We start from the raw sequence: 13093 nt of genomic DNA on the forward strand, positions 1-13093 counted from the left end.
TGCATTAAAATATAAGAAAAATCCAGACCAAATCCCCCAGGGATATTGGATTGAACATAAGATGCAAAAATCCTTAACAAGAGTTTAGCAAGTTGATTTTTAAAAATTACATTAAACAGTTAGTGTGTCATGAGCAGGTGAAGTTTATCCCAGAAATGCAAGGTTGGTTCAATATTTGAGAATTAATCAATGCAATTCACCGGGCCAAGAGAGCCATTGGTCACCTCAATAGATACAGAAAAGACATTTGACAAAATTTAATATTCAGCCATGATAAAAATTCTTAGCAATGCAGAAGTAGAAGAGAACTTCCTCAACCTAACAAAGGGCTACTATCATAATTAATGGTGAGTGATGAAAGTTCTCCCTGTAAGGTCAGGTCAAGGCAAGAATGTCCACTCATACCATTTCTATTCAACATTATATTGGAAGATGTAGACAGTGCAATAAGGCAAGAAAAAGAAGAAAAATTTGGAAAGGAAAAAAAAAGTCTTTGTTGGCATTTGCAACAAAAAACAACTTTGTTGTCTACATAAAAAAATTGTAACAGAATGTACCAAAAAGCTACTAGAACCAACATATAAATTAAGCAGGGTTGCAGCACAAAAAGTCAATAAACAGGGGTGCCTGGGTGTCTCAGTCAGTTGAGTGTCTGACTCTTGATTTCCGCTCAGGTCATGATCTCAGAGTTGTGGGATCGAGGATCGAGCCCCGCTCTGCACTGAGGGTGAAGCCTGCTTGAGATTCTTTCTCTCCCTCTCTCTGTCTCTCTCTCTCCCTCTACCCCTCTCCCCTGCTAGTGCTCTCTCTTTCTCTCTCTAAAATGAAAAACTAAAAAGTCAATAAACAAGCATCTGTTTTATTTCTATGTACTGGCAGCCCACAACTGGAAATCGTAATTTAAAAATCCATTTATAATAGCACAAATACATAAAATACTTGGAAATTAATCTAACAAAATATACGTAAGATTTATATGCCAAATACTATAAATTTGATGATGAGAGAAGATCTCAAAAAATATAACATGTTCATGGCTCAGAAGACTCGATATTGTTAAGAAGTTACTTCTCAAACAGTCTATGGAATGAATGGAATCCTAATACAAATTGCATCGTACTCTCTCATTAATATTGAGAAGCTGATTCTGGAATGTATACAAGAGAACTACAAAGAACATAGAAAACACAAAGAACAAAGAATAGCCGAAGCTCTTTTGAAAAAGAAGATCAAACGTGTATAACTCATACTACCATTTTCAAGAATTACCAAAGAGCTGCCATAAACCAAGACAGATAAAGGAAACAAAATGGAGCAAACAGAATTAGATCCACACATAGGTGGCCAATTGATTTTTAGAAACAGACTCCTTTAAAAAGAGTTGTTTTAGGTTTGTAGTGAAATTCAGCTAAGGGTCCAAAGATTTCCCATACACCCCCTGTCCCCACACATGCATAGCCTCCCTATTATCAACATGCCCCACCAGAGTGGTACATTTGCTAAAGTCAATGAACCTACACAGACACATAATTATCACCCAGAGGCCATAGTTTACATTAGGGTTCACTCTTGACCTACATTTTGTGGGTTTGGTCAAACTTACAATGACAGGTATCCGCCCCTATATGTATAATGATACATAGCCACCATTACAGCATCATACAGAGTAGTTTCATTGCCCTAAAATTCCTCCGTGCTCCACCTGCTCATCCCTTCCTTCCCGCTAACCCTTGGCAACTACCGATCTTTTTCATGTCTTTATACTTTTGCCTTTTCCAGAATGTCATGTATTTGAAAGCATGCAGTAGGTAGCCTTTTCAGATTGGCTTCTTTCACTTAGCAATATGCATTTAAATTTCCTCCATGTCTTTTCATGTCAGCTCTCTCTTTTTTTAAACACTGAATTGTGTACCATGGTTTATCCATTCACCTATTGAAGGACATCTTGTCTGCTTCCAAGTTTGGGCAATTACGAAAGGAGTGGCTATACACATTCATGTGCAGGCTTTTGTGTATGTTTTCAATTCCTTTCGGTGTATACCAAGGAGCACAACTACTGGATCACATGGTAAGAATATATTTCGTTTTGTAAGAAACCGCCAAACTGTCCTCCAAAGTGGCTGTACCATGCTGCCTGCCCACCAGCAATGGAGAGAGGTCCTGTTGCTCCACACCCCCACCAGCATTTAGTGTTGTCAGTGTTCTGGATTTTGACCATTGTAATAGCGTGTAGTGATGTCTCATTGTTATTTTGGTTTGCATTTTCTTGATGATATAGGATGTGGAGGCCCTTTTCATATGTTTATTTCCTATCTGTATATTTCTTTGGTGAGGTGTCTGTTCAGGTCTTTCACCCATTTTTAAATCAGGTTGTTTGTTTTCTTATTGTTGAATTTTAAGAGTCCTTGGTATAGCTTGATAACAGTCCTTTACCTGATGTGTCCTTTGCAAATATTTTCTCCCGTTCTGAGACTTTTCTTCTCATTGACAGTGTCTTTCACGGAGTGGAAGCTTTACATCTGAATCAAATCCAGCGTCTCAGTTCTTTCTTTCATGGATTGTGCCCATGGACTTTTGATGAAGGTGCCAGGTAATTCATGGGAGACAAGGGTCTTTGGCAAGGTGTCAGGAAAGCAGACCAATTTTTCTGTGGAAACTTGGAGCATGTGCTGTCTGCTCCAGGATTCAGCTTCCCCATTTATAATGTCATTCTCCATCCTGGGCCTCTAACCCTAACTTGGGCACTGATTTACTCTTCCACCTTTTCTCTTCCCTAGTGGTCCCTCTCCCACCTTACTCATGGCTGGATTGGAGTCAAAGGAGGAAGAGTGTGGAGGAGGCAAGAGTCCCTCCTCTTCTGAACCAGCCTGTGGTTCTCAATGCCTGGGGTGCAAGCCTGAGGCTGACAGTAAGAGGCAGTAACAGGACCTGGCTCAGTGCATTGATTGGTGACTGTGATTGAGTCATTAAGTCATGGTTGCAGAGGACTGGGGCTAGATGATTTTTGGAAGGCTGGAACGAGAGAAGAGGCTTTCAAAGGGTGGGGACTATAAACATCTTCCTGTTGAGGTCCTGACCAATGCTAAAGTCTCTTTGATAACATGCCAGACAATCCTCTGCTTGATTACCTCTACTGATGGGGAACTCATTCCCTCTTGAAGCATTATTCCATGTGGCATCCATCTAACGGGTAAATAGGTTTTGCTTGCTGTATCTGTCAGGGTCCCAGCAGGAAAGAGATAGACCTTGAGGGAACTACTTGCAAGGATGTAGCAGAGTGTGCATATGCTCCAGAGAGAGGGAATGTCTGAGATAGTCCATCAAGAATGCCAGACAAGAGGTTATGGTTTTCACAGACACTGGGCAGCCATGAGAGGTTTCCAAGTGAGGAAAAGCTACAATTAAGTCTGTGCTTTATAAAGATCGCTGTTGGGGCACCTGGGCAGCTCAGTCACTTAAGCATCCAACTCTTGATTTCAGCTCAAGGTCATGATCTCACAAGTTCGTGAGTTCGAGCCCCGCATCAGGCTCTGTGCTGACAGCTCAGATCCTGCTTCGGATACTCTCTCTTTGCCCTACCCCCTGGCTTGTGCTCACGCTCTCTCTCTCTCTCTCTCTCTCTCAAAATAGATAGATAAATATTAAAAAATTATTTAAAAAAATGAAGACTGCTGCCTGTCATACAAAGGAGAGCCCATTGGGGAGCACGAGAGGGCACGGAGAGGAGGTGAGGCTGGAGACGCAGAGGCCGTTAACAGGCTGTTTTAGTAGTTCAGGTGAGAGATGGTGAGGGCAGAGCTCTGGCTGCGATGGTGGACGAGCCGGAACGGGAGGATAGGAGAGCTTCAGCGGAGCGGGGGGACTTTGGTGAGAGTCGTGGGGGTGGGGGTAGTCTTGGAGGGGCGTGGGCTGGGGCTGCAGCATGTGGGCAGAAGGAATGTGACTACAGACTAGAAAGACAAGTGGCCTTTCTGGAGGGAAAGCTGAGGTGCTGAGGAGGAGCCTGTCATAGCCCACGCCTCTCTCGGAGCTTGTGTCCTCAGACCCCCTGACCCCCACCTCGGCTCTGGGCCAGGGAAGCTGCGCCCTCGGGGGATCAACCCTGCGCTGTACCAGAGCCGGTTTACTGGCAACACTGGTTTGCAAGAACCAGGCGTGGCTATGTCTTTCCGGTGACCTGTTCAACAGTGTCATGTTGGCAGCTTGCAGTCAGCCGTGGTGACAGCGTTTACACGGTGGGAATTGGCAAACATTGCACATCAGGACATTTCCGCGGGCTCTTTCCCGTCGCTGTTTGTTAAACATCAGTATACCACTGACGCCACAGAACAGGGGCAGCCGAGCCGTGCCTCCGGCCACCAGGTCATTTGCCAGGCAAACGGCTGCCCAACTGTGGCCGGACGGAGCTGCACCGGCCGCCTGCCCGGAACAAGGCAGACTGGTTGCAAGGTAGACGGGTCTGTATGTTGGGGGCCCTCCCAGGTCCAGGGAAAGGTGGAGGCTTTTGGGGCCCTCCCTGCCCTAGCCCCAGGGCGCTCTCACACAGCCTTGAGATAGCCAGAGGAAGTCAGGAGAGGGGATTCTGTCCCTTTTAGCATTTGGAAAAACGAAAGCCCTAGAGGTCGGGCGATTGGCCTGACACCATTCAGTTCTTTAAAACCACCCCCGAGCCGAAGAAATTGTACATTACCAGCACCCCAGAAGCTCCCTTCCTGCTTCCTCCCTGATGTTTCCCTCCCCACAAAGTGAGCCTCTGTTCCGACTCTGTCTCCTCAGATTAGCGCAAGCTGGTGCGGAACTTTGCATAATCGGGATCACGCAGGGTGTTCTGGTCCGTGTCCCGCTTCTCTGGCCCAGCGTGGTCTGTGAGCCTGGAGCGTGACGCACGCAGCAACGGTTCACGGGTTTTCACGGCTGCGCAGTATTCCACAGCGTACCCACTCTCTGTTCGCGGATATGTGCCTCGGTTCCAGTGTTTAGCTGTTGCGTTCTGTTGCTCAGAACATACTAGGACGTGGATTTTTTTTTTAATGTTTATTTATTTTTGAGAGAGAGAGAGAGGGAGGGAGAACGGGTGGCAGAGGGGCAGAGAGAGAAGGAGAGAGAGAATCTCAAGCAGGCTCTGTGTTGTCAGCTCAGAGCCGGACTCTGGGCTCGATCTCACAAACTCTGGGATCACGATGGGAGCCGAAATCAAGAGTCGGACACTCAACCAATTGAACCACCCAGACGCCCCCCTAGGACGTGGATTTTGGAGACCACGCATGTGTTTCTGCTGGGTGTGTGCTTAGGGGTGGCGTTGTGGGATTTGGGGACAGTTTAATGCAAGTTTCATGCAACAAATCGTCCCTTTGATGTGCAAGTTCCTGAATGAGACTCCCCAGACTAGACAGAACTTCTCTCTCGGGAGCTCCCAGCCCAGCAGAGAGTGTTGGGGGGCTCAGGAGGGAGCAGGCACCTTTGGCAAAAACCGGTCAAAAACAGAGGTGCCACAGAGGGGGAAGAACACGAGCTCTGGGGGTTCGCAGGGCAGAGCCTGTGTGGGGATCTGTGTGGGGAAATGGGCAGGTCTGGAGGAAGGGTTTTGGGAAAGGTTGGATCCACGGAGATGCGAGGCCGGATTTCCAGGCAGGGGACTGCAAGGGCGCAGGTGTGGAGGCAGGTAAACCGAGTGAATCGGAGGGAAGTGTTTCCGTCTGGCTGGAGAGCTGGGTCTCCGTGGGGCAGGCGGCTGCTAGTAAGGGTCTGGCCGCTGATCACGAAGGCGCGGAGCACAGCCCCTGAGTTTGGACGTCTGTCCTTAGGACCCGACAAAACGTAAGGCCTCCAACAGGGGCAGGCGGGGTAGGATTGTGGGGGTACGTGTTTGCAGGGGGGCTGGGTTCAGGGAGGGGCACCAACATAGCCTGGACTCAGGAATGAAATGGGGAGAGGGGGGAGAAACGGTGATCCTAGGGGTCCCCGCAGAGCTTGGGCCTCATGGGAAGGGTGCAGGAGGCAGAAACCTTTGCAGGGGACATGGGAGCCTGTATGACCGAGCGGCCCCAGGAGGCCAGACCCTGGGCAGAGGAGCTGGACCCATTCAGGCTGCCCTTCATTCCGTGACCTGCAGTTTCTACAGGGCAGGAGGAGGGAGGGGTGGTGGGCAGCCTTCAACTTCCTTCTGATTCACCCTTCAGTCTGGGATCCCTTGGACTCTCTTCCCTCCCCTGAGGGAGCAAGGTCTCCAGGCCCATTGCAGAGGTGGGTAAACTGAGACAGAAACCATGAGGGAAGGGTCTGATGAATTTGTCAGGAATCCGGAGGCCGGGTCTCTGTTCTGCCCACCTTCCCATCATGCTCAGGGCCTCTTCCACATGGAAAAGGAGAGGCCAGGCGGGGGGAGGGGGGAGCAGAGAGGTGGGCCCCCTCCTCCAGACCCTGCCCGTTCTCCACCTGCTGCTCCGTCCTGGGGCCCGAGATCTCACCGCAGACAGCACACGGTGTCTGGGAGAACCCAGGCTGGGGGTGCTTGTTGATGAACCGAGTGGGGGCAGGAGGGAGGCTTGCATTTAGAATCGGGAGACTCGGCCCAAGTCCCAGCCCCTGCTTCCCCCTTCCGAGTGGGTCCTCCCTCCCTGGGCCGCAGGTCTCGAGCTATCTTTATCTGTTCCTGGGGGCAGCACCACTGACTCTGGGGCCGGGCTTTCCTCGCAGGGAGGGGTGTGGGATGATTAAAAGGGCGATGGATGGGGGAAGCCTTGGGGCGCCCCCAGCACCAGGGAGAATTAGAAGTCACCTCTCCCCCTCCGTCTAGCACGTCCAGCCTCACAACTGACGGCAAGCATTGCTGATGACATTAAAAACCGTGCCAACCACACCGGTGCTGCGTACTAAGCTTTTGCTTTCATCGAAATGCCCTCCCTTGGGGACTCTAGCCCCTCTTCGGGACATGCAACATTTCACATCCTGATGGACAAAAGGGTAAACAGAGGCAGAGCACCACTGTGTGACTGATTAGCCAAGGCCAGCGGGTCAGTCAGAGGGGGGCCAGCTCTGTAGGCTCCCAACCCAGTTATGGGCCCCAGACCAGGCTGTCTGTGCCCCTTCTCGCGTGATTCTAGCCCCCTGGCCCTTCCTGGTGCGTCCCACAGCTGCTGGTCTTAGCCTAACGGGCCCGGGACTGGTGCTGACAGGCTTGGGTTGAAACCCTTTCTACACCCGCTCGCTGTGTGGCTTTGGGCAAGTTGTGTCCCCCCCCACCCCCCCGGCCCCGTGCCGAGCCTCAGTTTCCCATCTGCCGCACTGGGGTGTCTGATCCTCTCAGGATTGTGGTGAGGGTTAAGGACTTTGGTGGGAGTGCCAGTCCAGGCTCTGGACATTGTCCAGACTCTGAGCTACACACCCAAGTGTCTCCTTCAGGCCGGAACTCGGCCAGCAGGGAGTGGAGGGTTGCTTTTTCACTCGGGCTCGGCTGCAAAGTCATCCGTGGCCTCCAGCGCCAATTTTCCAAAAGCTGCCCTTTGCGCGTGTGAGCAAGGAAAGTAATCGTGTGCGTGTGTGTGTGTGTGTGTGTGTGTGGACTGTTTAACCAAGGCCAGTGGTGAAGTCTCTTTCTGCATGCAGGGTCCCCAGGCGACAGTTAACAGCATGACAGGTTGTCCACGTTGGGGGGCCTGGCCTGCCTGCCTCCCCGACCACAAGCTGAGTGATGAGTAAACCAAGCCCTGACCCTCTCCTCCATAGCCTCTCTGGTCCCCGGTCTCACCTGCTGAGCTGGTTCCAGCTCTTCGGGCCTCTGGGAGGAGGAGCTGTTTCCCCACAGTCGGCACCTGAGCAGGACTTGACCCCCTGGCCGCCTACCTGAGCAAGTGGGAACCCTGGAATGTAGTTCCCGGCCTCTACTCCCCGATCCCATCCTCCTGTCCCTTCTCCCCCTGAGCTCTGCTGGCCAGGCACCTGTCCCTGCTCGAGCCCTTTGGTGGCTGCCTCCCCATGTGCCCTTGTCAACCTCTCAACACATCTGCTTCCTGTCACCCTTTTGTGGTCCATGCACCAGGCACGGGCTTGGGAGGGCCTCGATGGTCCCACACTCCCTCCTGCCGCTGGGCCTTTTATGTGCTGTTCCCTCTGCCTGGAATGCCTTTCTCCTTTGTCCAAATTTCATCCCATTGCCCCCTTATTCTTTATGTGTCATCAACAAATGTCACTTCTGGAAAACTTTCTCCGACCTCTCTTGCTAGGCTGAATCATTTCACGTTCTCCATTTCCTGTTCTTACAGCTCTTGTACCTGTTTAGAGCACTTACCCAAATTTGTACATCTCTATTCATTGAGCGACCGCTCCTCTAGTGCCTCTAGGGTGTTGGCCCCGTGTCTGTGGTGCCCAGCATCCAGCACGGTGCCCAGCGTCCAGCAGGTGCCCAGCGTCCAGCACGGTGCCCAGCACTGAGCCTGGACTCATGGGATCAGCCAGTGAACAAGCCAATGAATGAATGTGGCATATGTTGCTGCTCCTGCTCTGTAGCTTGAAAACGGAGGCACAGTAAGGGGATGTCACTGGGCCAAAGTCCCACTTATTAGAACCGGAAAACCAGGGCTAATATCATCTGGTTTCGCCCCCTACCTGGGAGCAGGATCCCTACTCACAGGTACCAATCTCTGCTTACCTGTTACCACACACAGGGGTTTTCCTTCCTTAAAGAGAAACAGGGGCCGCAGTGAAGACTTGATGTCTTTGCTGCATCGGTCTGTGATGCCCAGACGTCCCTAGAGCCTCTCCTGTCATTTGTGCTGGATTATTGGGACCTATTGTCCGGGAAGACAGTGCATCGGGCTTTCTGGCTGGCCCCTGGCATGCCTGGTTCCATGCATCCATTTCCAAGCTCAGCCTAGAGAGGATGCTGCCACCCCACCCGGACTCACCCTTTCCTCCAGGCCCTCTTCCCGGGTCCTGTGTACCTCTTACGGGTGGTTCAGGTCCCACCTCCTCCAGGAAGACTGCAGGGCCTGCTCCCTCCTTTGGGCAGTCTGGGGCTCTCCCCGTGCCCTACAAGAACAAGGGAAACAGAAGGAAATGTAGGCACCAGCTTGTGTCACCTGATCCGTGAGTTTACAGAGGACCAGAGAGGAGATGCGACCTGCCAATATCACATAACTGATAACTTGCTGACTTGGGGCCGTGATGCACTTTTTTTTTTTTTTTAATTTGTGCACTTTTAATTTGATTTTTTTTTTTTTTTTTGGTTTGTTTTACCATCTTTGAGGACGAGGGAGAATGAACAAACTCTGGAAATGTGGTAATAGACATCAAAGATCTTTTTGAGCAGAATGCATCCTTTGGAGCCTAAGGTTGCAATTTGAAACGGGTGCAAAGATTTATGTACAAGGATGCTCATCACAGCCTTGTTTGTGAGGGCAAAAAACTGGAAATAGCTTGGAGGTCCAACGCAGAGATTGGTTAAATAAATTATGGTGCATTCATGTGATGGAATACCATACAGCCATTAAAAATGATGGCCCAGTAAAAGAATATTTAACGACATGGGGAAATGTGCACAAGATATTGTTCGGAAGGGGAAAAAAAGCAGGTTGCAAAGCAGCATGCTCCATATGCCTCTGACTTTGCTCAAACAATTATTAAAGAAGAAAGTCCAGGCCCACCAGGGTTATTTATGATACTGTCTCACTGCAAGGCACCCGCCTCATTAATTCCTATTTCAGTGTGGCTTCGGTGGAAAGCACGAGAATTTAATGTCTGAAGTTTTGATTCTGAGTCTAGTCTGGCCATCTAGCAACCGGGCGACCGTGGAGCTGTGGGCCTTGCTTTCCCTCATCCGTGATATGGGAGTAAGAGCATTCACGTGAATGCTGTCGGGATTGCAGAGATAATGTGTGCATGTGTGAAGCGTCTTGTAAACCGTATGGTGCTGCACAGACATCGAGAGCCCTGGGGATATTGTTCCCTAATGAAACTGAGGACTCCAGCAGGGCCACGGGAGATAACGCTCCCCCCCTGCCCATGCCGTCACTCTGCGGCCAGCACAGCGCCTAACACGCTGATGCACACAGGAGCACAGGGGCAATCACCCACCGAAACCCCAGGTCTGCCCCTGTACCCCCTCTGGACATCTCTGCCTGCCCTGGGCTGGGCTCAGCATCCCCCAGGGGGAGAGGGAATGGAGCTGTGGGTGATGCTGAGTGCCGGCCCTGTTTGGGTGGTCTGTTTGGGTGGAGCTGTGCAGAAGGGACACCGGGGGTGGCTCCGAGGCCAGAGCCAGCCAGGAGACCATGGTCCTCCGCCCCCAGGACCACATTAGCCCCCTCTCTGCCTCCCCAGGCTGGGAGGAGTAGGGGTTCGCTGGACAGCAGCGGTACCTGCCCTCACCTGTGGGGGCTTGTCCTGCCCACCTACAGGGAGGGATGGGCCAGCCGTGCCTCTCTTTTGAGTTTTGCTGCTAGAGAAGTGAGCCCTAGCCCAAGCGGTCGGGACGTGACCTGTCCTGAATCCTACAGTTGCCGATTTAGACCCAGACTCCAGGCTCTTCCCACTGGCCCTCCCCCGCTGCCCCTGGTGAGGGAGGGACTTCCTGCCAACCCCATCAGAAACTTGGGGTTTCTTCGAGGCACGCAGAGGGCACATCTGGTTCCTTCTAGCATTCACTTCCTTTCTCTGGGTGTTCATGTTTCCACTCTGCGCCGGCTCCAGACTAGAGTCTGGAATTGGGTTTTTGTTTTTCTGGTAGGGTGATAGACAGATACGACCTTTCCTGCCCATGGGCAGGGGTCCCAGGGTGGAGAAAAGATACTGTAGGTGCACCCGTTCCCCTACCTGCTGTCCTGTGACCAGTGATGACCACTGCAGAGACTTTGGTACTCCTCCCGGTCCCTCTTTCCAGTGACTTGCCAATGAGGGAACAGAGGACTGATCCCTGCCTCAGATAGAACAACTTTGCTGTGCAATGATTTACTCCTCAGAGCTTCCTGGTCAGGCCGGGCCAGCTCCTCCCCTTTCTATCCTGTTCCACCCCCTCATGCAGGGTTTCCCAGAGAAGCACTCCTGCCATGGCCTTGTGCCTCTGAATCCCTGCCTCAGGCTCTGCTTAGGGGAAAACTTACATGAGACAGATGGGGACCTGGGACATGCTGTATCTAAATATATCTAAATATAACTCATGTAAACACTACTCATGGAGGCTCTGAGCTTAAATAGAACAGTCTCCAAGCATATTGTTTTCGGAGAGAGAAAATAACTAGGCTATGCCAGAAAGCCCGGTAAAGACTGGATTAAAAGTGAAACCTGGAAATTCTCTGGCTGAATAAGCCTGGCCAAAGCTAACACACGTTCATGCAGATGTCCATGGCCAGGAGGACAGGGTCTGAAGGTGGGTGTGCTGCACACAGGGAAAACCAACCGAATTCAGGTCCGATGGATCCAGGTGGCACTTACCAGACCCCAGCCTGTGGGACAGGGAGTGCAGGTCAAGCCTGTGCCAGCCTCTGGTGGCTGCTTCCCAGCCAGCACCCCAGCGGCTCCTCCCAGATCTTGCTACTAGAACCCACAGGGAATTCTCCCGATCACAGGGACTGGCTTGTGGCTCAGCACTGAGTGGAAGGCTTTTGGCCTGGTCACTTCCCATGTCCTTTCAAAGCCTCCTCCGGGAAGCCCACAGGGCATGCTCCCTTCTCTAAGTGTCTCCAGTCCTGACGGTAGGCAGGCTTTAGCTGAGCTGGCTCATTTAGGAGCAGCTGGAAACAGGGGTCCCTAGAGGATGGGACACTTATTGGACCCACCTGGGTGCACAGGATGGGCACACAGTAGAAAGCAGACACTGGAGAAATGCCCACCTTCAGGGTGGAAAGACCTGGGCCATCAGACATCAGACATCCCCCAAGCTCCCATTCATCCTTCAGGTCACAGCATAGATGTTCCCTGTCTCAGTCATCACCTGTGACCAGATATTCGGCATCGGTTGCTCTGACGGCTGGAACGCCTGGTCTTGATCTGTTGTATCCTAGTGCTTGCTACACATCCGGGCACGTAGAAGTTGCTCAATAAACGCTTCTCCAGAAGTGGCCCACCCCAAGTTGAAGGGTGGATGCTCCACATGGGCCGGTCCCGTGTCTTTCTCACATATGTGCCAGGCCAGCAGCGTGCAGTGAGAAGGGGCCCGTCGAGGGAGCCAGGACACCCCGGGGTGGCAGGGCACAGAGGCCGGCTGCGGCCACCTCAAGGAATGAGGCTTATTTGAGGATATCCGTGGCCACGTGGAGGGTCAGGATTCCACTGACTGAGCCCAGTAACACGGGCTATCCCTTCCTGTGAGCACTCACTGATTCCCAGGCACCGGGCTAAGCATCTCATACATACTATTTCACGTGTGCCGTGGACGAGGGCTGGCGTTCACATCTACCCCCTCTGTGGGCAACAGCCCATCTTCACTGTGTCAGGTCTTAGAAGAAGGGCAATTCCAGGCCCTCCCCGTCAGACACTGAGGGGATAAATCTTTCCTCGTCCCCCGCTAGGTAGGGACGGTCAAGAGGCGAGTGGAGATCCAAGTTGACCGCCGGGACACCCTCCCCGATTTGGATCCGCAGCGGGTGAAGGTGGGTTGGCCTGCCCAAGGTGGGTCCACCGGGCCCGCAGGAGTGAGGTTGTGAAGGCTGGTCTGGCTGCACTCGAAGCTCTTAGCCGTGAAGCATGGAGCAGCCGGCCTCACCCAGATCGAGAAGGCTGCCATGGTCTTGGGGCAGTGGAGGGCCTGTGTTATCTGTCACCCCCTCAGCAGGAGTTCCGAGATGGTGACTCGGCTGCACGGCCCTGTGTTTGCTTCTCTCCGTGACGGACCGCTTTTCCTCCTGTCTGATGAACTGTGGCCGGATGCCCAAGGAGCAGAGCACTGCCACGTGAGGTATGGCTTCCCCTGCTGGAGGGGCAGGTGGGGGGTGAGCTGGGGTGGGGCAGTTCACACTGAACAACCCCGCTTTCAGTGTGGTGGGTGGGACTCATGCTGGAAATCACCGTGAGTGGAGACAAACGTGTACGGGAGCGGCCAGGAGGCTGTGGGTGGCCCAGCCGGTCATGGGACGGAAGGCTGGGGGCTCAGAGAGAGGAG

The sequence above is a fragment of the Neofelis nebulosa genome, chromosome 13 (genome assembly GCF_028018385.1).
Source record: "Neofelis nebulosa isolate mNeoNeb1 chromosome 13, mNeoNeb1.pri, whole genome shotgun sequence".
Classification (NCBI taxonomy): Eukaryota; Metazoa; Chordata; class Mammalia; order Carnivora; family Felidae; genus Neofelis; species Neofelis nebulosa.